Source organism: Triticum urartu, chromosome 7A, assembly GCF_056163025.1.
Source record: "Triticum urartu cultivar PI428250 chromosome 7A, HENAU_Tu73, whole genome shotgun sequence".
NCBI lineage: Eukaryota > Viridiplantae > Streptophyta > Magnoliopsida > Poales > Poaceae > Triticum > Triticum urartu.
Window position 1 is genome coordinate 52,882,102 of NC_141879.1, and position 27,164 is coordinate 52,909,265.

The 27,164-nt window shown below is 42.8% G+C and overlaps 1 long non-coding RNA gene and 1 pseudogene across 4 annotated transcripts; both read right to left on the reverse strand.

Annotated features, from left to right (window-relative positions):
- Window positions 1-3,998: 3,998 nt before the first annotated feature.
- LOC147957639 (uncharacterized) lies at window positions 3,999-5,405 on the reverse strand (annotated as a pseudogene).
- A 10,815-nt stretch (window positions 5,406-16,220) lies between these two features.
- LOC125525613 (uncharacterized) lies at window positions 16,221-23,216 on the reverse strand. 4 transcript variants are annotated; one of them, XR_015611776.1, is made up of 9 exons: window positions 23,021-23,216; window positions 22,613-22,673; window positions 21,860-21,951; window positions 21,307-21,376; window positions 20,490-20,622; window positions 19,183-19,232; window positions 18,436-18,546; window positions 17,058-17,196; window positions 16,221-16,452 (listed from the first exon to the last, which is right to left on the reverse strand). It is a non-coding gene; the product is annotated as an uncharacterized LOC125525613 (long non-coding RNA). The 4 variants fall into 4 exon arrangements; XR_015611774.1 differs by having other exon boundaries at window positions 18,303-18,546; XR_015611775.1 differs by having other exon boundaries at window positions 18,237-18,546.
- Window positions 23,217-27,164: the final 3,948 nt, after the last annotated feature.

Here is a 27,164-nt window from a genome sequence, read left to right on the forward strand (position 1 = left end):
CATTCGTTTCTTTTTTCCTTCATTCGTCTTCTGCAACATGCTTTCTGTTGCGAACATAATCTACAACATGACCTCTGTTGCGAAAAAATGAACAGACGTTTCCGCAACATATGCTCTGTTGCAAAAAATTATGCAATACGACTTTTGACAAAAAGAACTCTACAAATGTTTCCGCAACACGATCTTTGATGCAGAAAATATTCTGTAACATAAATTATGTTGCAAAAAAGTTCTACTGACATTTCCGCAACATGATCTCTGTTGCAAAAAATTCTGCAACATAGTCTATGTTGCAAAAGTTAGGATGCCCGTCAACCACTTGATGGCGCTAGATCTGCGGCTGCAGACCCGGCTGATCTTTTAAAAAGATCAGCCGGCAGAGCGCGTAGCGCCCCCCTAAAAACAGGGGTACCTATTTTAGTTTATACTTTGTACACTGTAGCACACTGTAGCTTACTCCTGATGTATCCCTGATACCAGGGAGCACATTGAAAAGAAGAAATTAGGTCTAGCCACTGAACTCGGAAAAATGTTTGAAACTGCTCCCCTAACATTGCCTCTCTTGATGACTACCGACAAAAGTTTTCACCCCACTTTATATAGAAAGCAATAATCAACAAACTGATCGACACACTCACCCAAGGCCGGACACAAAGGTGCGGAAGGCCTACAACAACAACACCCTGATCAACATGATGTAGACACTAAGGAGCCGCCGGACCTCTTCCCCGAGAACCTGCGAAGATGTGAATTGGAAAGACGACGAACCGAGAGCTCCAAAACGGTGCCCTCAGGAAGGACACGGCACCAAAGCGTAGCCACCACCCGATCCAAAGATCTAGATTTTGATCCGGGGAATGACAAAGGAAAAGGAGTAACCACAAAGGAGACTTTAGGAAGATGACGACATCCATGGGCGCCGCCTTCATCGGCCTGGCCAAACCAGACAGAGCTTTCACCCCGGCAGCAAACTCCGTCTTCATCACTCTCTCGAAGGCATGGGGCTCAACCGGGTGATGTACATTGGCATGTTGTTGAAAGAGTTATGCGCTATCTGAAAGGTACTATGAAGTATGGACTTCACTATACCAGATACCCGTCGGTACTTGAAGGGTATAGTGATGCGAAATGGATCTCTGATGCTGATGAGATGAAGGCCACAATTGGGTATATGTTTACTCTTGGAGGTGGCGTTGTTTCCTGAAAGTCTTGCAAGCAAACGATCTTAAGAAGATCAACAATGGAAGCAAAATTAATAGCATTAGACACATCTGGTGTCGAAGCAGGATGGCTTCGAGATCTTTTGATGGACTTGTCATTGGTTGATAAACCGGATCCGGCTATCCATAAGGGCCTTTTTCGTTATTCAATTTGACGCTAACAGTACCATTGTAGAGGATGTTTTTGATCCAGCCGCACCAGGTTACACCAAAACCTCGGTCGCGGTGACAATCTAGAAGGAATTCCCCATTGATTTTGTCATAGGCTTTTTCGAAATCTAATTTCAGAACAACCCCCACTTTTTTCTTATGATGAGTTTGGTGGAGTATTTCATGCAAAGTAAGGATCCCGTCCATGATATTTCTATGTTTGATAAACACATTCTGGTGCTTGCTGATCAGTATATCAGCAAAGATCGCCACCCGGTTATCTAAGACCTTGGTGATAAGCTTATATGGGCATCTCAGGAGACAAATGGGGCGATATTGTTGGATTTTCTTTGCTCCTTTCCTCTTGGGAATTAATGTAATGATGCCATAGTTCAGACGGGCTATGTCTAATTTGTTCGAATGGAAAGCTTCGAACAATTGCATGATATCTTTTTTCACAAACTCCCAACAATGCATATAGAATTCCGCTGGTATGTTATCTGGCCCTGGTGCTCGGTTGCATCCCATCCCGAACAAGGCTCTCTTCACCTCCTCCTCTGTGAATTCACTAGTAAGCATGATGTTATCCTCTTCACTAAGATTTTCATCCTCCGACCACGTATCAGCAGATAGGTGAAACATGTTGCCCCTAGCAGGGCCAAAGAGTTCTTTGTAGAACGAGGTTGCATGAGCTAGTAGGTTCTGTGTACCCTCAATCACCACCTCCCCCGCTGTGAATGAGTGGATAGTATTTTTTTTCTCTTCCTCCCATTTGCTACCCTATGATAGAAGGCTGTGTTTCGGTCTCCTTTGAGCAACCAATGCTCATTAGAGTGTTGTAACCAAAACAACTCTTCCATAATCAGTAGCTCGTTTAACTCTGCACACAAGGCAGTTCTTTCTTCATAAATTTCTGGACCCAGGGGGCCATTTTCTTCCATCCTCTCTATTCTCTCAAATTCTTCTTTAATGTATTTTTTTCTTTTTCTAGCATGCCCAAAGGAGTGAGCCCCCCATCCTTTGAAATATTTTTTGATACGTTTTAGTTTTATGTTTAAGATGTCGATAGGATCTTCAGATTTCACAGGCTGTTCCCAGATCTTTTTAGCTTTGATATAAAAATCATCATTTTTAAGCCAGCTCAGTTCAAACCTGAACTCCCGATCATGGGAAGGATTGGTTTTCACAGCATCAGTGGCCAAGAGCAAAGGATTGTGGTCTGAAGTATCTCTTACCAACTTGCAGACAGATACCAATGGGAATAACTCTTCCCACTCGAAGCTCATGAGGACTCTGTCTAATTTCTCCAAAGTAGGATGTTTCTGTTTATTGGACCAGGTGTATTTACCCCCTCCCATATGTATTTCTCTTAAGTTCAGAGATTGTATGACATAATTAAATCTGTCGGTGTAGTGAAAATGGGTCATATTCTTATTTTTCTCCTCACTACTATGGAGGATATTGAAATCTCCACCCACTATATAGGGGACATGTATCTGGGAGCAAGTATAAGCTAATTCATTAAGAAATTCCTCTTTTCTTTCTTCTTGGGCCGCTCCATAAACCACTACAAGGGTCCATATACTTTTATGTTTAACATCATATATGTTAGCTTGAAGAAGGAAGTTACCAGGTATCCAGGATATCACCTCTAGGGTTTCTTTCTTGATGCCACAAAGGATACAGCCAGATTTGCCAATAGAAGGAGTCCAGTTCCAAGTATATCTATCCAAGGGGTCCATCTTTCTTAAAAACTTACGAGAGAACTTTTTCTTCATAGTTTCCTGGAGGCTAATAAAATCTAGGGAATGATCTCTTATTAAGTCTGAGAAGCAGGTAGTCATCCCTTTCTTCCCTGCTCCTCTGCAATTCCAAAAGGTACCATTCATTTTAAAATGTTGTTTTTCCCTCTTCTGGTAATCCTACCAGGAGGCAAAGTAGGATTACCCTTTTTCTCTAGTAAGGAGTCATGATTTTTCTGACTTCTAGTCACAGGTTTGGATATCACCACATTGACTTTCCTATCTCTTTTCTTTTTGGATTTAACCATGATGAAATTCTCCTCATCTATTTCGTTTTCGTCACCCCATCTCAAACTAAGGGGAGTTTGGTCCCCTTTGGCATTGGTTAGTATCATAGGATTCTCCACATTTTTTCCATCCTCTTTCTTTTCCTCCTGAATATCTCTATTACGACATTTTTCAAGTTCTCTAAGCACATCAATGCAAGCAAAGTCTGTATCAGGAATATTTACTCCCATTTTAACCGCTCTAAGAATTAATTCAGGATTAGATAGAGCATCAAAAGAGTTTGGACTATCGTGATTACCTTCTAGGCTTCTCTTCTTCATTGCTGCCATAGCCTTGTCGTCCATCCTTTCTGCTTTGTTCTGCACATTACACAAGCTGAAGCGCAGATTTTCTTCGGTGACTAGAGGAGGAGTAGGAATCACCTCATCCTCCCCCTGCTTCGTCAGGCAGCTCAACCCTGTGTGTACTGCCCCCGCCCAACTTGCTTTGCTTGCATTCATTCACCTCATTCCCCTGTGAAAATGATCTCACAATATCAGAGTATAACTTTAGGTCACTCTTGCACATACGAGGAACAGATTCTTTTTCATTATCAAGGTTACTTACACCATCCCCCCCCCATGTCCTGTTCTTGAGCCATCATATCAATCAACAAAATGGTATGTAAGGAGTCATCAGATTCAAAGCTTTCCTGCAACTCCCGAATGATGTCTTGTTTCTCTCCCTTGGACGTGGAAGGAGCCAGCCCAGGTCCGGGAGAGAGACCGACCATCTTAGCTCCAGGAGCCGCCTGTATAGGACCATCTCTCCCCACATTTTGGTCAGGTTTCTGAGCAATCTCAACTGATTTTTTCTCTCTATCAGGATCCCTAGTCAAAACCTGCTCAACTTCATAGAAGAAATCATAGAAATGACCTCCAAGGACAGCCTCAGCAATGACAGGGATTTCATCTACATTCATGCATCCCATTTTAACATGGACAGAACTTGGGCGATGCAGAGTGGCACCGTCAATCTCAAGTGGAACACCAACTAGAGATGTAACATAGGCTAGATTTCTTTCACTTCTCTTATCCAGAGGAACATTACTGACTTTCACCCAGGCCACCTCCATAGCCCCCTTGCCCCCCACAGCAGATGACCACTGTGTGGCGCGTATCACTGCACCACTAGTTTTGAGAGTAACTCTGCCCACATAACAGATTTGAGCTACAGCCCTGGGATTAGGGAATCTAACAACGAAGACTCCAGGGCCAATAGCGTGAGCAGAGCAACGCCAGCCCGTAGCCAATTAGTCACTAAGATCAAGCTCCATTTGACGGGTCGATGTTTCCCCTTCTACAATAGTGACAACAATGCTATTGGCCCTCTCCTTAACCTGACTAGCAGTACACGAATCATGTATGTAATAGAAACCCTGCCCTTTAGACTGGAAAGCGCACATAGGAGCAATGCATTCCCAAGGAAGAAACTCGACGCAGACAGAAGCAAGATGACCTAGTTTATAGCAACGTTCACAGAAAGCTTGCGGACAGTGAGCAGGAGGATGCTCAGGAGACTTGCATACTGGACATAGGTCAAGATTCTTGGTAGGGTGCACCTGATTTTGCTTTCCATGAGGCCGTTGCTGCGGTGGAGGGGTGTGATGATCCGCACTGGCGCCGCCCGAGCCCGACAATGCCTACGTCTTCTGCACCCTGACGCCGCCCGAGCCCGACGACGTCTGCGCCTTCTGTACCCAGATCCCGCCATCGTGGACCTCGCGGCGTCTCCCCGCAGCCTCCTCCCACCTGGATGTGTCGTCCGAGGCCGAGGCGGTCTTGGACGAGTTGGAGTTGGAGTTGGTGTGGCCCCCGTCGTCGTCGCATCGCCATGAGAACTTGTTGCGCTCTCCCCCTCGGCCATTGCCGCGCCCAGGAGCCCGGCCCATCCCCCTTCCTGCTCTTCCCACACCGGCCACCTCCCGCCGATCTCCATAGTAGCCGCGTCCCCCCTCGGTCACCATAGGAGAGGAGGCGGCCACCGTAGCGAAGGATCTCGCGTCTCCCCCCACCTTGCCTCTCCACCACCCAAACGACTCTGCTGGCCTAGATGTAGGGTTTCTCTCCGCCGCCCAGAAGTGGGAGAATGAGGATTCTAGGTCAAGCACGAGTCGGGGCGTGGGATTTATACCTCTGGTGCGTGGCTGGGGAGGGGACCAGGAATTAAGAGATTCAGGTGGCTGGAGTTATATTGCTTCAGAGGATCTACAGCGAACCAGGAAAGCAGAAGCCAGGACCAAGCAATTCTGAGATTCACGTAGCAGGAGCTAGAGTTGAATTGCTTCAGAGGATCTACAGCGAACCAGGAAACCAGAAGCCAGGACCAAGCAATTCTGAGACTCACCTAGCTGGAGCTGGAGGTGTATTGCTTGACAGGATTTGCAGCGAATCAAGGAAGCAGAAGCCAGGACCAAGCAATTCTGAGGATGCACCTCGGGGCGTCTTCGAAGTTCCATACTATTTCTATTCGGTTGCAAGAGGTCAAGAAGTTGATAGTCACTTCAGTTCCATTCGTGGTTCATACGATTCCAAGTTTCCAACAACCTAGATGGTACGACAAATTATGAATTGCTCCTGAAAAGGAACCATCACTAATTTTTTCGACAGAAAAAATAACAGTGTCTCTGAAGTTACTCTCTACTCATTCAGTATCTCTCATTTTAGAAGACATACCTTTTTAGGTGCTGCTGAACAACGAGAATTAAGCGCTCAGAACAGAGTCGATAGCAAAAGGCGCTCTACAACAAGTTGTAGTGTTGTTTCAGTGTGGTACAATTTCAGCTAATTAGCCGTGAGAAGATCAAATATCAGCAAAATTAGATATTTCATCATTCCGACCACAAACAAACAACTCTTGATATGACCTACTGACAAGATAAAATATCAGCAAAATTAGATCTTACATTTAAGAAAACGTTCGAATGGAAGCATTTCTAGAAAGTGGCAAACCCTAAACAGGGGTACTTATTTTAGTTTATAATTTGTACAGAGTAGCTTATTCTAGATCTATCATGATACAAGAGTAGAGTTTAGAAGAAAACAGGTCTAGCAACAGATAGGCCACAGGACAACCGTCAGGCGACCTTTGCTAAACTGTCTCAAACTGCTTCCCTAATGGCGCCTCTCCCAAAGACTTGGCGACCCAAATCATTCAGGTTTGCATCTATAAACTCCAAAGAACATTACTGCCCATTAATGGATGTTTTGGTCAGGTCCTGGAATTTACTTTTGAGGATCAAGCAACAACACTCTGCAGTTCTAGGACCTGTGTCCACTCAGCCGGCCACCAGTCTGGCTTGATCGCCTTGACCCTCACATCTCTGTTGGCGCTGATGGCGAGGATTGCGTTTTCCTTCAATGCTGCTTCGAGCCGCAACAGGCCCATCCCACGGCTGCCAAGGGCGGTGCTTACCGTACCCACTTTCTTACCAGAGGCGTCCTCCACGACATCTGAGCCTGGAGCAACATCCTGCTCGAGTTCTGACTTCTGATAACAGAGGTTGCAGAATCAATATCCGGTTGACAGACTGGATGATTGCATAATTTAGCACAGAATTAATATCTGTTGTCATTTTCATCTACAAACTTCAAGGGTACCACGGTGGTTTGTGCAACCAAAACGAGACTTGGTGTTTTGCTGCAAACGACGCCTTGTGGTGGTTTTCTGTAATTAATTAATTAATTTAATGTTTTGTAACCTATCGGTTGAAATATATGTCCTCTCCCCCAATGGAACAGAACTTGCTTTCTGCTATATACGTATGTAGTATAAACAACTTGTCGGCTGAAATATATTCTGAAATATATGTCAGTAAAAATATCTGCCCATTCCCCAAACATGGCTCCTGCATACACGTGCATGCTTCTACCAAATACATATGGTATCTACGTGGGGTGTTCAAATCTCCATGACATTAATGCTCCAGCCATCAAGATCGTTGGAACAGGTGTCCACTGTCACAATGCCAAACTGCATGAAGCATCCATGTCATGGTTGTTGCACCATGTGGTGTCAAACATTAATGTAATAGTGATCTTATTTATTCAATAGAAGAGAGGTCAGGCTCACCTTTCTCAAAGAAGGAAGTCAGCTTCTGTACCTTAGCCAAGCTAGGAGTATATATCAGTCGTGGTAGGTTCACATCAGCATGCCACACACATAATATACAGAACTTCAATGGAGAAGTCGATCCTAACGCTCTAATGAAGGATTAAGAGGATCACGAAGCACTGACGCTGTGCGAAGCGCTTGCAGAAGGGCACACACAAATAAAGAAGTATACACGAGAAGTGCTCGAGCGGATGAAGGGACATCGGTGTGATCCCCAGCTTGAGGTGTAGTGGTTGGGTTATTGATAAACTTCCCAAGTCTGTGGTCGCTCGCCATGGCGAAAGGCGCAAACTTGGATATTTTGTTTAATAAAACTAGAATCTGAAGCTAACGAGTAGCACTACAGGACAGCACGTGCCTCTCTTACCTTGGATGTGCAGCCAAACACGGTGGACATCAAGCACTAACAAATTAAGTTGTAGTGTTGTTTCGGTGCATTGCAATTTCAGCTAATTAATCATGGGAACAGAAGATACGATTAACTTAACTCTGAACACGACTTTCTGCATGACTTTCTCACAAGAAAGAATATCATACTCCGTTCATCCGGAATTACTTGTGCAGAAATGAATATATCTAGACGTATCTTAGTTCTATATATATTCATTTTTATCCATTTGTATGACAAGTGATTCGGGATGGAGAGAGTAGATGATATGACATTGAAGCATCTGTTTTGACAATTCAAAACAAAAAAATGCATTTTGTAAGTGGCAAACTGTAAATAGGGTAACTAATGAGTGTGAACTTTGTGTACCATGATTTACTCTCGACAAATCACATATACGAGTACAAGTGAAGGTAGTAAACTAGAAATTAGACCCAGCAACTGATGCATCATAGAACACGGTATCTTTGCTAAACTCTCTGAAATACCTCTCGTACTATCGGCACCTTCCTGAAAGACTTCACACACGAATCCTTTGGGTTTTGCCTCTATAAGTTCAAAAGAAGTCCGTTGCAATGGATGTTTTGGACCAGGTTAGTTGAAAGGATCAAACCATAGCCCTCTGTTGTTCTAAGACATGTGTCCAATCAGCTAACAACTAGTCCGGCTTAATGGCATTCACCATCACATCCCTTTCGCCGATGGAGCTGTATGATGAGCTTTGCCTTCGTTCTTCTTCAAGCCACAACAAACACATTCTGCGGCTGCCGACAACCACGACAGTCTAGTCTGGCAGTTAGAATGGGTAATTCCATAATTTAGCACAAAATTAATGTCTTTATCATTTTCATCTGCGTACTCACGATACCGGCATTAGACTCTTCCGTATGACACCAAAGTAGTGTGTCTGCGAGACAATGCCCTGACTAATATAGCACCCCTTCTAAATGAATAGCATTCAGCCTCACATTCTGGGACCATGGTCGATAGCCCGGTGGCAAGGACTTCTCACCCCACGTGCTTCTAGGTTCCAGTAAGATCGGGGCCATATTATCCATTTGTACTTTTGATGAGTAAATATAAATCTCTTGCAGTTGAATAAATAAAAAATAAAAATACTCTTTTAATAACTATTTTATTTTGGTGAGATTTACTGGAATTATCCTTATAGCCATACTATTATTAAGTGAAGAGGAAAGTGTATTGCAACTCCGATATGTACGTCCATGACATTCACATGACTAATTGAACAATGCGACTTGACTGTAGGCTATCTCATAATGTGGTCATCTTAGGAACTACACTGTAGGCTATCACGACTTCTATCAGGAAGTTATACACTTGTGCTCTTTATGACAATGGTGAATAGCTCCAAAGCTTCAATACCATGGTAGTTGCACTGGCACCATACATTATCGGACATTTAAGTAATGATGTTCCTAATCATTTAAGCGTCACAATAGAGATGGAACATGCTCATATATAGTTTGCAATCTGTGCGGGTAAGGAGTGGAACTCAGTTGTTGCTAGGTGGGATATGCTTATATATAGTTTGTGAAGAAGTCATCCAGCTATCTACGTAGCTGTGCGGTGAAGGAGTAGGGCACGGTCTTTGCTTGGTTCAGAACAGTAATACCATAAACGTAATGCACATAAGTTCTGAGCTTGGTTAGAATTGGAATGGCACTTGCAATGCCACTAAATCTCACTGATATCCTAGGACTAGGAAGCATCGGGATTTGTGATTACGTCTGCCTAGATTTCTAACACGAGATAACAACGTCAGTGTGGTTGCAGGCTGGAGGTGTATTGCTTCAGAGGATTCACAATGAACAATGTAAGAAGCACCCACGACCAGACAATCTAGAGGATTTACCGCGGGCTGTCTTCCATGTTCCATACTATTTTTATCCGGTTACAAGAGGGCAAAGAAGTCGATACCCACTTCACTCTCATTCATGATTCATAGAGTGCAGCATTCTAGTTGGCCTGCCATGTTTGGAAATCAAGGATCACTCCTTAAAAAGGAGTATTTGTTTTCTCCCAATTGCCTGAATTATAGGGACAATGATTAATCTTGTCTGAATAAAAAAAATACTGGTATTTCTGAAGTTACACTCTATTCAATTACAAAAGACTTATAAAATCATTTTTAGGTGCGTCCAGATAGTGAGAATTGTTGAAGTGTATATGTGAATTGCATAGCCTTTTCCATTAGTTCAGACTTTTGGTTTCGTTGCCTAGTGCATGAAGCTTAACATGGTATCAGAGGTAAGGTCTTGAATTCAAGTCATGGCTTTCGCAATTTATCCAAAAATTGCTCCTGACCCCTCTTTGTTCATGTATAGACTTCTTGATTGTGTTGACTAGTGCATGAATCTTAACAAGAATTAAGTACTCAGAACAAAGTGGACAACAAAAGCAACGCTCAACCAAAGATAGGCGGCTGTAGTGTTGTTTCAGTGTACGTACGTACAATTTCAGCTAATTAAGCATGAGAAGATATATTCACACAAAAAAACATGAGAAGATATTTCTTCATTCAGAACACAAACTAACAACTTTGGGCATGACTTCCTGACAAGATAAAGTATCTGTAAAATTGGAGCATCTGTACCATAAACGTTCAAAAGTAAACATTTCGGGAAGAGCAAATCCTAAAATTAGGATGCTTATTTGAGTGTATACTTTGCACAATGTCAACGTATCTTATTCTTGATCTATCAGTGATACAAGGGTTGGAGTAAAAGAATAAATTAGGTTTAGAAACTGATAGACCACAAAACACGATGAGGTAACCTTTGCTAAACTGTCTCAAATTATTCCCCTAACGGCACCTCTCTCAGAGACTTTGGGCACAAATCCTTCAGGTTTGCCTCTATGAACTCCGAAGAACTTTATCACTTCACTTCAGTGGAAGTTTTGGTCAGGTACTGGAACATACTTGCAAGCATGAAGCAACTGCGCTCTACTGTTTTAGGACCTGTGTCCACTCAGCTGCCTCACATATCCGTTCTGGCTGATTGTGAGGATTGTGTTTTGCTTCAGTGCTGCTTCAAGCCGCAAGATGCCCATTGCACATCTTGAGCTTGAAGTGGCTTATCAGAACTTCTATCAGGAAGCGGTAAACATGTGCTCTCTATGACAATGCTGAATAGCTCGAAGGCATCAATATCACGGTTGTTGCACCATATATTATCTGACATTAATGTATGACATTCTTAATTATTTAAGGGTGAGACAAGAGATAGAACATGCTCATATGTAGTTTGCAACTTGTGTAGGCAAGTAGAGATCGGACGTTGCAAGGTTGAACATGTTCATATATAGTTTGAGAAGAAGCCATCAAGCCATCTGCATACCTGTGCCAGCAAGGAGTAGAGCTTGGTATTTGCGTGGTTCATACCAGTAATACAACAAACATAATGTACACAAGTTATGTACGTAGTTAGAATTTGAATCGCACATACAAATGCCACTAAAACCCACTGACATCCTAGGACTAGGAAGCATCAGGATTTGTGATTACACCCGCCTATATTTCTACACGTGAGGTAAAAAAAATAGTATGATTGCCGGCTGGAGGTGCATTGCGTCAGAGGACAAACGGTGAACAAGACGGGCAGTAGTCACGACCTGGAAATTCAGAGGCTTTACTTCCGGAAGTGTTCCAAGTTCTGTACCATTTTCTTTCGGTTACAGGATGGCAAGAAGTCCATAGTCACCTCAGTCTCATTCGTACTTCATACAAGTCTAGATTACAAGATGGTGATTTAATTAAATCACGAATCACTCCTGAAAAGGAGATTATTTGTTTTTTCCCAGTTGGCTAATTATAGGGACCGTGATTAATTTTGTCAAAAAGAGAGAAAAATATACTCCCTCCGTTCCAAAATATAGTGCGCCCGCACTTCCCGCGGTTCAACTTTGACCATAAATTTACCAACGAGACCGACTGCCGCGGGAGTAAAAATTATATAATTGAAAAGTTCTTTTGAATACGAATTCATTGGTATAAATTTTGCTCCCGCCGCAGTCAGTCTCGTTGGTTAAATATATGGTTAAAGTTGAAGTGCGGAAATCAAGGATGCACTATAATTTGAAACGGAGGGAGTACTAGTATTTCTGAAGATACCTTCTATTCATTCAGTATTTTATTTTAGAAGACAACTTTGATGTGCAGCCAAATGGTGAGAATTAGGCGGTCAGAATAGAGCCCACAGCAAATGGCGCTCAAAACAGAGGCCACAACAAGTTGTACTGCTGTTTCAGTGTAGTACAGTTTCAGTTAATTAAGCACCAGAAGATATTTCTTCATTACAAACAAAAATAAATAAATTTGGACATGACTTACTGACATTAGGTCTAGCAACTGATTAGAACATCCGTTTCAGAAATCTTTGAAAGAAAACATTTAGGAACTGCCAAACCCTAAAAATAGGGGAAAAGATTCCCTTCAGCCGGCCGATTTGCAGCCATGATCCGCCGCCTGAGATGCACACCACGTGTTTCACATGGCTCCTGTCACCGCTGATTCTTTTTCCTTTCTATCTTAATCACTAACGACCGAGTGCCATTCGTTTCTTTTTTCCTTCATTCGTCTTCTGCAACATGCTTTCTGTTGCGAACATAATCTACAACATGACCTCTGTTGCGAAAAAATGAACAGACGTTTCCGCAACATATGCTCTGTTGCAAAAAATTATGCAATACGACTTTTGACAAAAAGAACTCTACAAATGTTTCCGCAACACGATCTTTGATGCAGAAAATATTCTGTAACATAAATTATGTTGCAAAAAAGTTCTACTGACATTTCCGCAACATGATCTCTGTTGCAAAAAATTCTGCAACATAGTCTATGTTGCAAAAGTTAGGATGCCCGTCAACCACTTGATGGCGCTAGATCTGCGGCTGCAGACCCGGCTGATCTTTTAAAAAGATCAGCCGGCAGAGCGCGTAGCGCCCCCCTAAAAACAGGGGTACCTATTTTAGTTTATACTTTGTACACTGTAGCACACTGTAGCTTACTCCTGATGTATCCCTGATACCAGGGAGCACATTGAAAAGAAGAAATTAGGTCTAGCCACTGAACTCGGAAAAATGTTTGAAACTGCTCCCCTAACATTGCCTCTCTGGATGACTACCGACAAAAGTTTTCACCCCACTTTATATAGAAAGCAATAATCAACAAACTGATCGACACACTCACCCAAGGCCGGACACAAAGGTGCGAAAGGCCTACAACAACAACACCCTGATCAACATGATGTAGACACTAAGGAGCCGCCGGACCTCTTCCCCGAGAACCTGCGAAGATGTGAATTGGAAAGACGACGAACCGAGAGCTCCAAAACGGTGCCCTCAGGAAGGACACGGCACCAAAGCGTAGCCACCACCCGATCCAAAGATCTAGATTTTGATCCGGGGAATGACAAAGGAAAAGGAGTAACCACAAAGGAGACTTTAGGAAGATGACGACATCCATGGGCGCCGCCTTCATCGGCCTGGCCAAACCAGACAGAGCTTTCACCCCGGCAGCAAACTCCGTCTTCATCACTCTCTCGAAGGCATGGGGCTCAACCGGGTGATGTACATTGGCATGTTGTTGAAAGAGTTATGCGCTATCTGAAAGGTACTATGAAGTATGGACTTCACTATACCAGATACCCGTCGGTACTTGAAGGGTATAGTGATGCAAATTGGATCTCTGATGCTGATGAGATGAAGGCCACAATTGGGTATATGTTTACTCTTGGAGGTGGCGTTGTTTCCTGAAAGTCTTGCAAGCAAACGATCTTAAGAAGATCAACAATGGAAGCAAAATTAATAGCATTAGACACATCTGGTGTCGAAGCAGGATGGCTTCGAGATCTTTTGATGGACTTGTCATTGGTTGATAAATCGGTTCCGGCTATCCTTATGAACTGCGATAATCAGACTGTCATCACCAAGGTGAAAAGTTCAAAGGACAACATGAAGTCCAACAAACACATAAGAATGAGATTAAAGGCTGTCAGAAAATTAAGAAATTCCGGAGTGATAGCGTTGGAGTATGTCCATACGGCTAAGAATCTGGCAAATCCCTTTACGAAAGGGCTATCACGTGTAGTGATAGATAATGCATCGAGGGAGATGGGTATGAGACCCACATGAGCTGCCATGGTAGTAACCCAACCTATGTGATCGGAGATCCCGTGAATTAGGACCTGGGAAAAACAAGCCAGGGGTGAACTGGGGAGAGTAACTATACTAACCCACTCCATTGGAGATGCAATACTCTCGATACTGTATGGTAGGATGACTATTGTCTTAATGTGTTCCGAAGCTTATATAAGCAAGATGCTATCCTACAGAGCGATCTTTGGAGGAACACACCTATATGAGCCCGACTGCTGGTCACAGTCTATGAGATTGGGATGATCTCTAGTAAGCTCATGAATAGGCCAGGAGTGTGACTTATATGCTCCACCCGAGGGGTCAGCCTTCGGTAGCCTAGTACTAGTAAGGCATGTGGTGAAACTTCTTTACACCAAACTGACAATTCAAGACATAGTCCATTGTTCAGTTGTGAAGGAGTGTAACTACTTGCTCTAGGTGAAGCTCAACCTTAATAGGTCTTCACTAAAACACTGGTATATCGAAACAGTAATTGGAACAGAGGACACAATGGGCCCTCGAGATCTGGTGGGGGATTGCTGAAATTTGAGATGGGCTCTAGGCCCATATAGCATTTTCTCAAAAATCTCTAAGGGCCCATGTGGGTTATATGGCACTAGGTGTAGTGGGAAGTTTAGTCCCACCCCGGAAGTGGAAGAGGAGTTGGACCTCCTTATAAGGGTTTCTCTTCTACATGCTATTGGAGCTTGAGAAGAGAAGAGGCCCTCGCGCACTCCTCCTCCGCCGCCCGCCACGCCTCGTCACGACGCGACGCGACGCGGGTTGCGGGATTGAGCCGAGCCGAGCTCACACCTACGCGCTTATTTTTGCCAGTCACTAACCCTAGCCGCCACGAACAGATCACATCTGCTCCCACCGCCGTCCCCTTGCTGCTGCTGCCGCCGGTGACTCCATCCCGTCCGCCGCGTACACGGTCGACGGGAGAGCAGGTCTCCGAAACCACGCGCTTCAGGTTCCTGTACGGGGTGAGGGGCGAATAGGTTTTTGGGCAGCGATTACGCGACTGCTCGCTTCCGACGTCTACTTCCTCTATGTTCGCATCGCCTTCATCATCACCATGTCCACCGACGCTGAATGTGCCGCCGCCGAGAAAGCTAAAGCCGACAAGAAGGACGCCGCTGCTGCCACCAAAGCCGCGGCCTCTGCATGGCCTACTGGAGGGTATAACTCGTTTATCCCGCTCCTACTGTTTTCTGTTTTAGCCATGCTAGCGTTATACGTAGATCTTTCTGCAATTAGCGTAGTATGTACTAGCTTCACTGGATATCAGTATGTGTTTATTTGTGTCAATGCCATGCTAGTGTTTTACTCGTGGATTAATTTAATCGAGAAATTGCCTATTTACTCAATAGGTGACCCTCTCGCCCCACTACCCTCCGTGTACCGGGAGAAATCCTAGGATTCGTCTGGGCAGCAGCGTCATCATCGTCGCATCCCTTCGTGAAGGTGGTGCTTGGTACACGGCAACTCGGCGGCTTTGGAGCGTGGTGGTTATCTTCGGTGGGCGCAGCGGTCGCGGGGTGCCGTAGCTTTCGTTGATCCGGCGTTGTTGGCATTTTTTCTCTTATTCTCTCTTGTATTTTCTTTTGGGCGTGCTTGTGTTGTTAGCCCCAGCGTTGATCGGAATGTTGTATTGGATGGTTGCTATATCTATATAGCGGGGCGAAAGCCTATTTCGAGAGATCTTTGCTAGGTTCTTACCAGAAATACCACACACCTACACACAAGTTCTCCACTAAAATCCACTGACATCCTAGGACTAGGAAGCATCAACATCCTACGACTAGGAAGCATCAGGATTTGTGACTACGCCTGCCTACATTTCCACACACAAGGTAACAACATCAGTGTGGTTGCCGGCTGGAGGTGTATTACTTCAGAGGATTCACAGTGATCAATGTGAGTAGTGCTCATGAACAAGCAATCTAGAGGACTAGATCGGAACCGCGCCTTGGCGCGAGGATGCCGGTCCCAGCATTTTGCCGAAGCATGTAACAACATGTCAGTTGGAATCCAGGTATAGCATTTGCACTTATACAGGATAATAATAAAGTAAGAAACATTTAATTATGATAAAAATAAAACACAATGGAGCTCAAGATCATCATCAGATTATAAGGTAGGATCAAATTCAGTACGCTCATATGACCACGAAAGATAGCCATTCGACATAAAGTTCAAAACAAAAGCGAGAAGACATAAGAGGAGGTAATAAGAACAGGAACATAATAAAGGAGAGCCAACTACGGAGCCATAAGCACTAAGCATACTAATAAGTAGCGTAATTCATCTGCCTTGTCGATGTACTTCATAGGGACCGTCTCACACGAACCTGCTACAAAGAAACAGTGAGACATAGAATACAATGATTCCTAATATCTTGAACTTTAACAGTAGGCCAATAAGAATCAATATGGTCCAAGTAAGAAATGGCCCTTATCTAATACATCAATCAAATCTAAGGAAATTTATCTTTGTATTCATCATTCCATCAACCATTAATAAAACAAGAGTCTATTGAAGAGTCACTCAGAAACAAAGTTTGTTTGGATGCACAAATTGAGAAGCCAACAAACAATATATGAACATAAAAGTATATTTCACGATTGGTTTAGCAGCTTAAGAAAGTGATCAAATCGTCTCTCTAAACTATATCATCATTGCCACTAAAATGCATATTCAACATTGTCGACGAAAACAGAATACACAACCCTTGTTGATAGCTAACCGTGGATTTAATATTCTGCAACCTAGACCTCGTGTTATCAATGCACAGAATAAAAAAGAACGTATATGCAGCTTCATCACAAAATACATGAACGTATAACAAAAACTCGGCATATAGAAAACTAAAGTCTCCATAACATAGACCAACGGGAATGATGACAGGATGCATCGAGAAGAAAGAGCATTATATGTACAATAAGACAAAATTACCTTGATAGGCCTAGTAGCAGTTATGAAACGGGAGAGGTGGCATCTAATAGCGCGCCCTGCGCCCTTTTTTCCAGATGTCCTTCCAAGCGGCTGCTTGTGTCTTCCATTATGCTCAGCAGAAAATCATCGACGACCGACGCTTTAAAGAAGCAACAAGATGTGAGTCCACAAGTGATAGTTGGGTAAGTAACACACATGCGTGTTATCAAGCCATCTACAGGTCAGTTACCAATCGATCCATATACATAGGGACCTCAGAATCTGTAACGATAGTTGCTCCATCAATACACAATAAGAAAGCATAGAAGGCCAATGTTTTTCCTACCAAGCCATATGGATCTTCTGAAAGCACAAGAAAGGATATCATCTTACAGTAGCTAGTTAACAGCACAATAAAAGGGATTATAAACCAGCCAGATCATATACATCTTCTCATCCAGGGCTTTGTTTAAAAGGGTTTAAAAGGGCAAATCGTCGACATTCTAGTTTGCCTTTTTGTTTGTGATTTACATCTGCTCATCCATAGCTTTGTTGTTGTTTAGGGATCTGTCTAGGGTTTGCTCTCGTGCTTTTCCCCAACCTCAGTACGCGCCACCGCGGCAGGCGCCAGGCTCCTTCGACACAGGTCTACCTTTTTCTTTCCTTGGCGTTCGTCTTCTAGATGGATTTTATCCTTTGGGTTACTGCAGTAGATTATGTTGTCGCGAACGACTGTATTTCAAGATATACTATCCGAGGATGATGGCATAGGTATATGATCTGACTGGTTTATAATCCCTTTTATTAAGATCAGATAAGGTTTGGTATATCCGATCTTTACAAAGGGTGAGAATGTGTATAATTTGTGGTTTTTTATTGGTGCAATGCTAACTAACATGATAAAACATGTTGCTTTAGATAATACAACAAATTATGAAACCTTAGGACACCTAAAAAATGAAGTAGCATATTCTACTGTGAAGCATTTGACGGTATCGATGAAGTGCTTTTGAATAGAATATGAATTTCCCAAATGCACCGCTTACCTTGATTTGCAATGTTCTAAAGCAAATAATATAAGGTATTACGTATGAACTTTAATACTGGTGATATAGAGAGAAAATGAACATGTGCAAGGTTACTGAATAACCAGTCAAGAACTGATATTTGTACGGAAGTATGGATTGAGAAATCTAACACCTGAACAAGAAGGTCCATGCTTTATCATGTCAAATAAATAAGAAGAGAGCACCTCGACAAACATACACTTATTGCCATTTCCTCAAACATCTTGCATTTTGCTTAAAAGCGTCACATATGTGCAGCAACAAAGTGATATGTTCTCTAAGAGCAACTACAAAAAAATGAATCTGAATTAGGGGAGAAGATGATTACTGACATGGAGAAAAATCAACTTGGAGAGAGAGACCTGAGATCATGTAATTAACCGCGAGGACGACAATGAAAGTAACATGCATCATTTCTTTCTTCTGCTGTCAGAATTGAGATCCTGTGACCACCATTAGCAAATCAGACATGAGATCATGTCAAACATTCAGTCATAAATATTGTCTTTATCAGGTTTTGAGTATCACAATAGGCTAATAATTAATCATGATGTAATTGCATGGTACTCCATGACTTTCTTTTGCTTCATATGAACATATTTCTCTATGAAACACTCACGGTTTGTATTAGTCTCCTGCCTTCAAAGTGAAAGGTTTCAGTTCTAGGATTTGTAATGAAGGAACTGCTTATGCAATGAAGATAATGTCTCTAAATACATGAAGCGCAGCTCTAAGTTTTGTAAAAAGCACCAAAAGAGAGAAAGGCGAACAATGAAATTTATGAAGTAGCAGGGTAAATGACTAAATAAATAAAAGTTTAAGAATATAGAGGAATAGTATTGTGCATGCATTAACCATTCATGGATGCTATTAGGAATGCATGACAGCATCAATGGCCAGTAAGTACAAATTTAAGATAAAGTTTAGATAACTTCTTCAGCTCCACCCAAAGTCTAAGCGATCTATAATTTTACACTTTACACATCCCCAAAATCCAGGAAAAATGGATGGCAAGATCTCTTAAACTGCAAGCCTAATGCTACTAAATCACACTTCATTTTCAATGGAGGTGACATTACCTTTTGAATCACTGGCACTATTCTCACTAAAACGATAGGAGCATAGGGCCCTGAGCAAAAGAAGAAGAAAACAAAAAGATTTAGTTAGCGGCCACAGGAGGACAAAGAAAGTAAATTGTACTCTATATAGGTAGCTACAATAATGTCCTAAATCGAATTAAAATATAACAATCAGATCCACTTGTACATGTTTGGGCCCAACGGATCAGAGAACATATAGTGCAGCTCATCTAGTACTTATATGAATAAAAACAAACTAAAACCGCTACATGGAATATCTGGGCAAACCGGTACGTACATCAACTGTGTGAAAACTCTGTTTGGGATACAAGTGAGATAAAAAGAAAGCTCAAGCAATCATCTCCACTCCCCACAAGAAACCTGCTCGCTTACAGCAACACAACTGGAATAAAAAAATCTAAACGAAGAGTAGACATGTTATAGCGATTGAAGTCACAAAGAGGTGACTATATCTTTTGGAACTAACAATAAAAACAGAACCAAGATACAAAGTTACAGACATGTGAATGCATCTTTTGTTTCACACCCACTGAATTGAACTGGAGTTACCAAGAGCAGAGGAAACAGAGTAGTAAAGCACTTGAGAGTAGTAATGCGTTTTTGTTTCATGCAGCTTTAATTTACTTCCGTTTTGTTCTTAAGTGGTGTAACAAGTATGTGAATCATAGAGAGAGGCACATTCACTAATACAAATCCTAGTCGATGAGTATTAGTTGAGCAGAAATAATCGCCAATGCAAGTAGAGCTTTCACAAGTGACCAATCAATTTATGCACTCACTCATTTAGTAGGATTTTATCCGTGAATGTGAAGAAAACAAACAGGGTAAAAATTAGCTGGTTCGTGAATGCACACAGATCCCGTCTACTAATTGTGGCTGAATATATGCTTCATAACAGTCCAACACAAGTATGTACATACGTACGGTGTCATTTAAATTGGATAATTAAGCACAACAAATTCGTTCCCTGACATTTTTCACCTAAAAGCATGTGAAGGGTATGTGACAGCGTGCTTTTGTCCCCATCCGTTTCAGAACAAAACTGACGAAGAATAATAACACACAGGCCATGCATGATCGAGTTGATCTGATCACTATACAGTAATTCAACAAAGCTTTAAATTTCAGGGACAAGGGAAACCCAACCACATTTTTCATAAATTTTATGAAATGTATAGAAATCAAGTATTCAGCAGAAATATTTCTGAATGCAAATAGAGTTTACTTCCTACCAAATGCATAAAAGCTTCTGGGGACAGAGTATGAGCGAATAAAGTACAGCGTACGTTTTCAGACTACAATGCCTGATAGTGGGAACCATAACCTGCAGGTCGTTGGACGTGGACAAAGACTTGAATTCCGCCACATATCGATGAGTGTGGTAATAGATACAGACCAGCGACGGGAAGAACTACAGATCTGCAGGAAAAAGAGATTGATGAGTCATAGTACCTAACCATGATACCACAAAGGTTGGAATGGCATCAACACAAGCTTGGTATTATTTTAGACCAATTATATCTGATAGAAATTCACAAAGAAGTATATTAGAGAGAACACAGTACTATATATTGAGCTGATGCTTCAAACTAAACTCCCATGATTCAGCAGTGCAGTACTCAAAAAAGTATACAGAATGGTGGATTATGCCGAATCGGTGATATAGATTAACTAATTACAGATAGAACCATTTGATTAGGCATAATAATAAAATTATTTGTTTTCACTGCACACAAAAGTACTTCATTATAAAAGACAGGACATACGTCCACTATTGTTTATCTCGGGATCAAATGACAAATATGAAATCTCTATAACTATATCAGCACCTTGTGGATCTAAAGCCAAGATTGCTTTTTTTGTCTCCTCACACCTGTATTCTTGTTAGCAAATCTAAATCCATGCGTCCCTCATCATACTGCAACGTACAGCTTACTGCAATTGTAGATGGAGAATCTCCAACAACTCACTTGTGAAATGAGAAATCAAATGTTTTCAGAAGTTCTACTACCATCTATGAACCCGTTCGAGAACAAACAATTATCAAGATTGCATCAAACATAAGTAAAAAAATAGAGGGGAGTGGGAGGTAAAATAAGCTACCTAAACACCCAAGAAATCTGCATCCACTGCCAGGTAAAAGGCGAGTCGGCAATCAACACCATGATATGTACTTGCAAAACAAATAAGAAAGCATACAAACAAATTAGTGTCAATCGGGTGAAGAAAAGGGAAAGAAAAAATGAAAGATGGAAGAAGAAAAAGAAACTGCAATTTCTAGGGTCCGGGAGCCGGTGGCGCGCCCTCCACGTGGTCAAACAAAATAATGAGTAATTTACCTTATTACTTTTCAGCAAAGTTGTACCATACTGAAGTACCGAGGTAGCAGGAAAGTGTCGTTAGTATCATGATATGCGGCAGATACATATATGCAAGTACACATCAAGTATAGCTGGTGTTGAGTAGATGAGGTGCTCACAACCCAACTAAAAACTGCAATAACCAAGCCCTACATAACTTACAATTTACATGACACATGACATCTCCTTGCACTCATATAATGATTCAAATCCTGCTGGTTGGCTAATAGCGATGGAAAAACTATTAACAACAGGAAGGACAAAAGAAGTAGACTTCACTATATATAGTCAGGTACCTTGTTATCGACAATGTCTGAATATTGAGAATCTCAATTCCAGATTGATGCACATTCATCCTGGTTGCAGTAGACTAAACTGACCTTGCAACCTGCATTAGTAACAACAGAAGGCAAGATTGAACACTATGTCAATGCAATCTGGATAAGCAAAGTTAGCTAGCACAAAGAATTGTAAATTTCTCCAAAGCTAAGTCTTCATAATTCATGGCTTAGTGCAAGATCTGGACAGACCCAAAAATAATGTCATTTATGCCAACCAGACCCAAAAATCATGGGAAATAATCCACAGTATAGAGCTAATAACATGTATCTACTGCAAATTACCATATCCATTGAAAAAGATTATTTGCATATGATCTCTAATCTAGACATAAATACTAAAGGTCACATGGCATGATCTTTTTAACTGAACTAAACCTCCAAGATCATGTACTAAAGATGAAGGATTTATGTGCAAACTCAAAGAGAACTGGCAGGCTAATCTAGCTCTTTCACTTAATAAACCCAAGAAAGCCTGAGGCCTGCATCAAAAATTTCTTTAATAAACATACAAGGGCCATCCCTATATAGCAGTTTCTTCTACTAAATCCCTATCTATCAAGCACCTCCTCTCGTAAATAAATGTGGTAGGGCTCTCTAATCAATCAAACAACCGGTAAAACATGATGCACCAAAGAGAACTGCTTATTAGGGAGCCATACACGCATCAAACCTAATAGGAAAAATAAATTAGGGGGGTAAGTCAGCCACCTAAACACCCAAGATGTGCTCTGCGTACACGTGAGGCAGCAATCCACGACAAGGATAGTACCTGCAAAACAAATTAGGCAGCACATAAACAATACAATGTCAATAAGGTGAAGAGGAAGCACATAAGAATGAAGCAAAAGAAGAAAATGAACGCTCAGCAAGCAGCCAAAATAGCCCATGAAACATCCAAAGGAACAACAGAGGCAAGAAGAAGAAACCAAAAGAGGAACAGGAGATGCAAAAGGATGCAAACGCAAAAAGATTCAGGGGAGATCAAATCCACTGGTACGGGACTCACTTCAACCAATCCGCAGCAACCGGGCCATGCTGAGGCTAAAATCCCTACGAATCACGATATATAGACCTATATATGCAGCGGGAAAGAGGAACGAACGTCTCCCTCCTCACCTGCTCTGCTCGGTCGCGCCATGGCCGACCTTGCGGGCGGCTCCTTGGTGATCTGGACGCGTCGCCTGACCTGCTCGGCCACGGTGGCCCTCCTTGTCCTGGCTCGTGATGAGGGGAGGAGGAGAGGAGATGGTGGGGGCGCTCCTCCTGCCTGTGCAGGTGAGGACGACGGCGACGACGCCGGGGAAGTGGATGGCGCACTACAAGAAATATGCCAACTTGTGACCAGCACTATTGGTCACTAAATGGTCACTGTTTTCAATTTGTGGTCTTTTTGTGACCAAAAACATAAGGTCAATAGCTGGCCATCATAAACTGACTATAGCGACCTTTCTTCTGGAATGGTCGTAGACGTTTATGACCAAAATACGTCTACTGTGGCGTTTTGGTCACTAGCAACCTCCCCAGGCCACGTAAGCATCCAGCGTGGCAATCTGATGTGGCACAAGATTCAGCCCGGTCCAATTCGATTTTCTACATGGGCCTAGCCCAACAATTCGGCCTTTTTATATATTTTTTCTATCAATTTTTGATCGGCTTCATGGGCCAAGCCCAACATTGCAACTTTTTTTATTGTTGGGTTGTGGCCTTTTTGTCTAAACGAATTTAGTTTTTCTTTTTTTCCAAAAGAAGGGTCCACTAGTCAGATGGGTCCCGGTTGTCAGGTTCTGGTAACTGGGTCCCATTTGTCATGTTCTGGTAAGTGGGTCCCATCTATCAGGCTCATATTCTTCATATTCGAACCAGTATTTAAATGGGCGGACAAAAAGCACACATAATACTTGAAATAAGAGCAACCAGATCCTTACAAGTGTAATACAGTGGCAATCACAGTAATGATTACAAGTGTAATACAATACTTTACAAGCTTTACAAGCAATCACAAACTCACAACATGCCAAACTCGTTGGACTACAATAGTGATATGAACAACATGCCGAACTAGCTGGACAACTGTAGTTAGGGCTGGGAACAAACAAAGCGACCTTCAAGAAAACAGACAACATGCCTTCCTCGGTCGCCCTGTTACATGAATCAGCATGGAAGAATCAGAAAAGGTGAAGAATCAGAACAGGCCATTCAAGAAAAGGAAACTTATTTAGAATGATAACAAAAATTGAGCTAGTACCATGCTTTTTGTTCTCCAGCTAGTTAAAATGAGATAACTCGTTCATACAAGAAAACAGAGACGCAATATGAACACACAGCAGGATTGACAAGTACACAGCAGGATTCAATAATTTTTTAGGATCGCAAGACACCAATATAAGCTAGAATTGACAAGTACACATCAAGATTGAATTCATCTTGCCCATATACAGCAACCAACAGACATCTAACATTTCAGCATGCACATACAATTTATTTACTTATTTTTGAGCAAAACCGCCCACTGCCAAACAGAATGTCCTTTCATTTGATAAATAAGAATAGCAGGCCAAAGAAAGGCAAGCGTACAACAAACACACTACAGATAAGCAAGATACTAGAGGTCAGCACACAAGTCATATCATATATTCTGTTAACCTTTGACACATCATATAGAATTATGAGCTTGACAGTCGTCGGTCTAACCATATCACGCAAGCAACGGCATACAAACTAATTAGCAGTACTATATATGATGCAGCATACGGACAGAATTTCTACCTTGTTATCATTAGGGAGCAACAGGGGGTGGGGGAAGATTTCGATCAGCTTCGTGTCAGCTGCCATCACCACAAACTTAGAGTCTTGGTAGCTGGGGAAAATAGAAAACAGAGATTAAAAATCATAGGAACTGAAATTAGCAGGACCGACCAAAGCACGCAACTAGGGACTGGTCACCTTCAAGGTAGAACAATGAATTAACTAGTTTTAGTCAAAGTCGTAAGCATGCACATACAGACATACATACGAATTGAACCAGAATCCATGTATGTCTGTGCACTTAATTGCAGGTTCTATCCAACTTGCAATTGGAAGGAGTACAACCTAGTTTACTAGCAGCCTAACAAAAGATTCAGGTTCTTGGTTTGGTGCATGAATCCTGCTGTCGTAGACAGACAGAGAGGAAAGAGCACTGACGGCACAACTACGACAGCAGAGCGATGCGAGCCTGTCAGGCGGTGCTTGATAAGCTATTGATAAGCAGTTTGCACACAATTAGCAGGCAACCAACAAAGTAATGTTGTATATTGTTCTGCAGTAAAGAGTAGAATTTCTTTCTGTTGGCTCTGAAATTTCTGTCCATGGTGCACACATGACATACCATCGATTTGAATGTGAAAATTAATTCTGCACAATTTAGTTGCTTATAAATTTCAGCACCAGATTAGCATGTCTCGTTACTAATGAAGTACTTCCTTTATCAATCATAGAATGGAAGGAATCACACAACATCGGGTAGTACTGTAATTGGATTTAGTAGTAAATCTGTAGATACATGTGGTTGGTATCTACTAGTAGGGAGTTGCACAGCATCTGGTGTTCTAATTAGAGAGTTGCTAGTGTGTTTTACTTACCCTGCTCTGCTCTTCTTTTCTACAAGCGAAAGCAGAGCAGGGAGAGCAAGCACACTACCATAACATACAAAGCCATCTACAACCAGCCCAAAAACATACATACCTACAGGACTCACTCACGCACTGCCATTGTGTTATGGATGAGCAAGTCTAGTGTGTGAGAGAAAATGCAGACAAGTTGAGGTAAAGTGCTGACCCCATGCTGTGAGGAACAGATCGAGGAGCTAATAACTGGGCAATGCAGCACCAAGTCCGACTCTACTACTACTACCTGTGATGCATCATTGTTTATCCATGGCAGATAATAGTAAAGATTAGAACCATGATTTTGATACAGAAGTTACCTAGCCTGGTAGCCTAGCATAGAACAGCACTACATAGTACTTGGCCAGCAAATTTGAGCAATTCAGTGACCGCATCGCATGACAACAAATATAAAAAATATGAACAACATTGCATACGATGTGTGACAACAGAGAACACATTTGACAATGCAGAACGCATGCGCAACCACACATCCCATAACAGGGTTACAATCTAGAGGCAGTTAGCTAGCTGCAACCAGATCGCTCACTCATCAATATAGAACTGCAAAAGAGCGCAAAAGAAATAAATCAACGAGAGCATAAGGCATACTGTAGCCAGCTAGCTAGATTTCATCTTGAGACTTATCCTTGTGCTTCTGTAGCATCTCGATAACTTGGTCCAGGGGTGGGTCTCCGGGCCTCCGAAAAACCCGGTCGCCGATCTTGAACTTGTACGCCTCCGGCTGCACAGAATGAACTCCTTCAACTACAAAACACATACATCCATGCATATATACACTTGAGCTAGATTGCACCAACCAGTGTGTAACTAACCAACTAGTCCAGCTAATTAACTTCAAGCATGAACAATTAACCAATTAAACAAGACAGAAACTAGCATAATGATCTATAAACAAAATGGGAAGTAAGCAGACGTGACCTGGAGGTCGTTGGAGAGCTCGGGCGTGACCTGGAGGTACTTGGTCTTGTCCTTGAGCCCGGCCATGGCCACCTTCTTCCCCAAACACGGACACATACACCTTGCACACTTGCAGACACAAACCGGAGCAGAGACAAGGAACTCAGCATCCCAGATTGCAGCGCAGCCGCATCGTTTCGAGGGAGAGTCCGGGCATGACCTGGAAGTCGTTGGAGAGCTCGACGTCGGCGATGGTGGTGGGGGAGGAGAGGTAGCGGTCGGCGTCGAGGGAGGCCTCGGGGAGGACGGCGCGCTGCATGACGGGGTCGCAGGTCAGCATGTCCGCCAACTCCCGCTGGATCTGCTTCGCCACCATTCGCACTCGTCGCTCCTTGGCCATGCACCGCACCACGCGCAGCCGCCGCACAGAGACGGGCGGCGAGGGCCCGTGGCAGCGGCGGGGACACCAGTGGCCGTCACGGGAACATCCTCGCTGGCTTCATGGTGGTGGGGGATTTTGCGCCGCGGTGAGGCCGTCGGCCGTCGCTGTGGGGAGTGGGAAGGGGAGGGGCGAGAGGAGGAGGGCGTGGGGAACGGCGACGAGCTCCGCCGGAGGGAGGTGGTAGCGGCGACGCGAGACAGCGAGGAAACGGGGGATCTGGATGGTGGAAGGAAGGATGGCCAGCGCTGGGGGC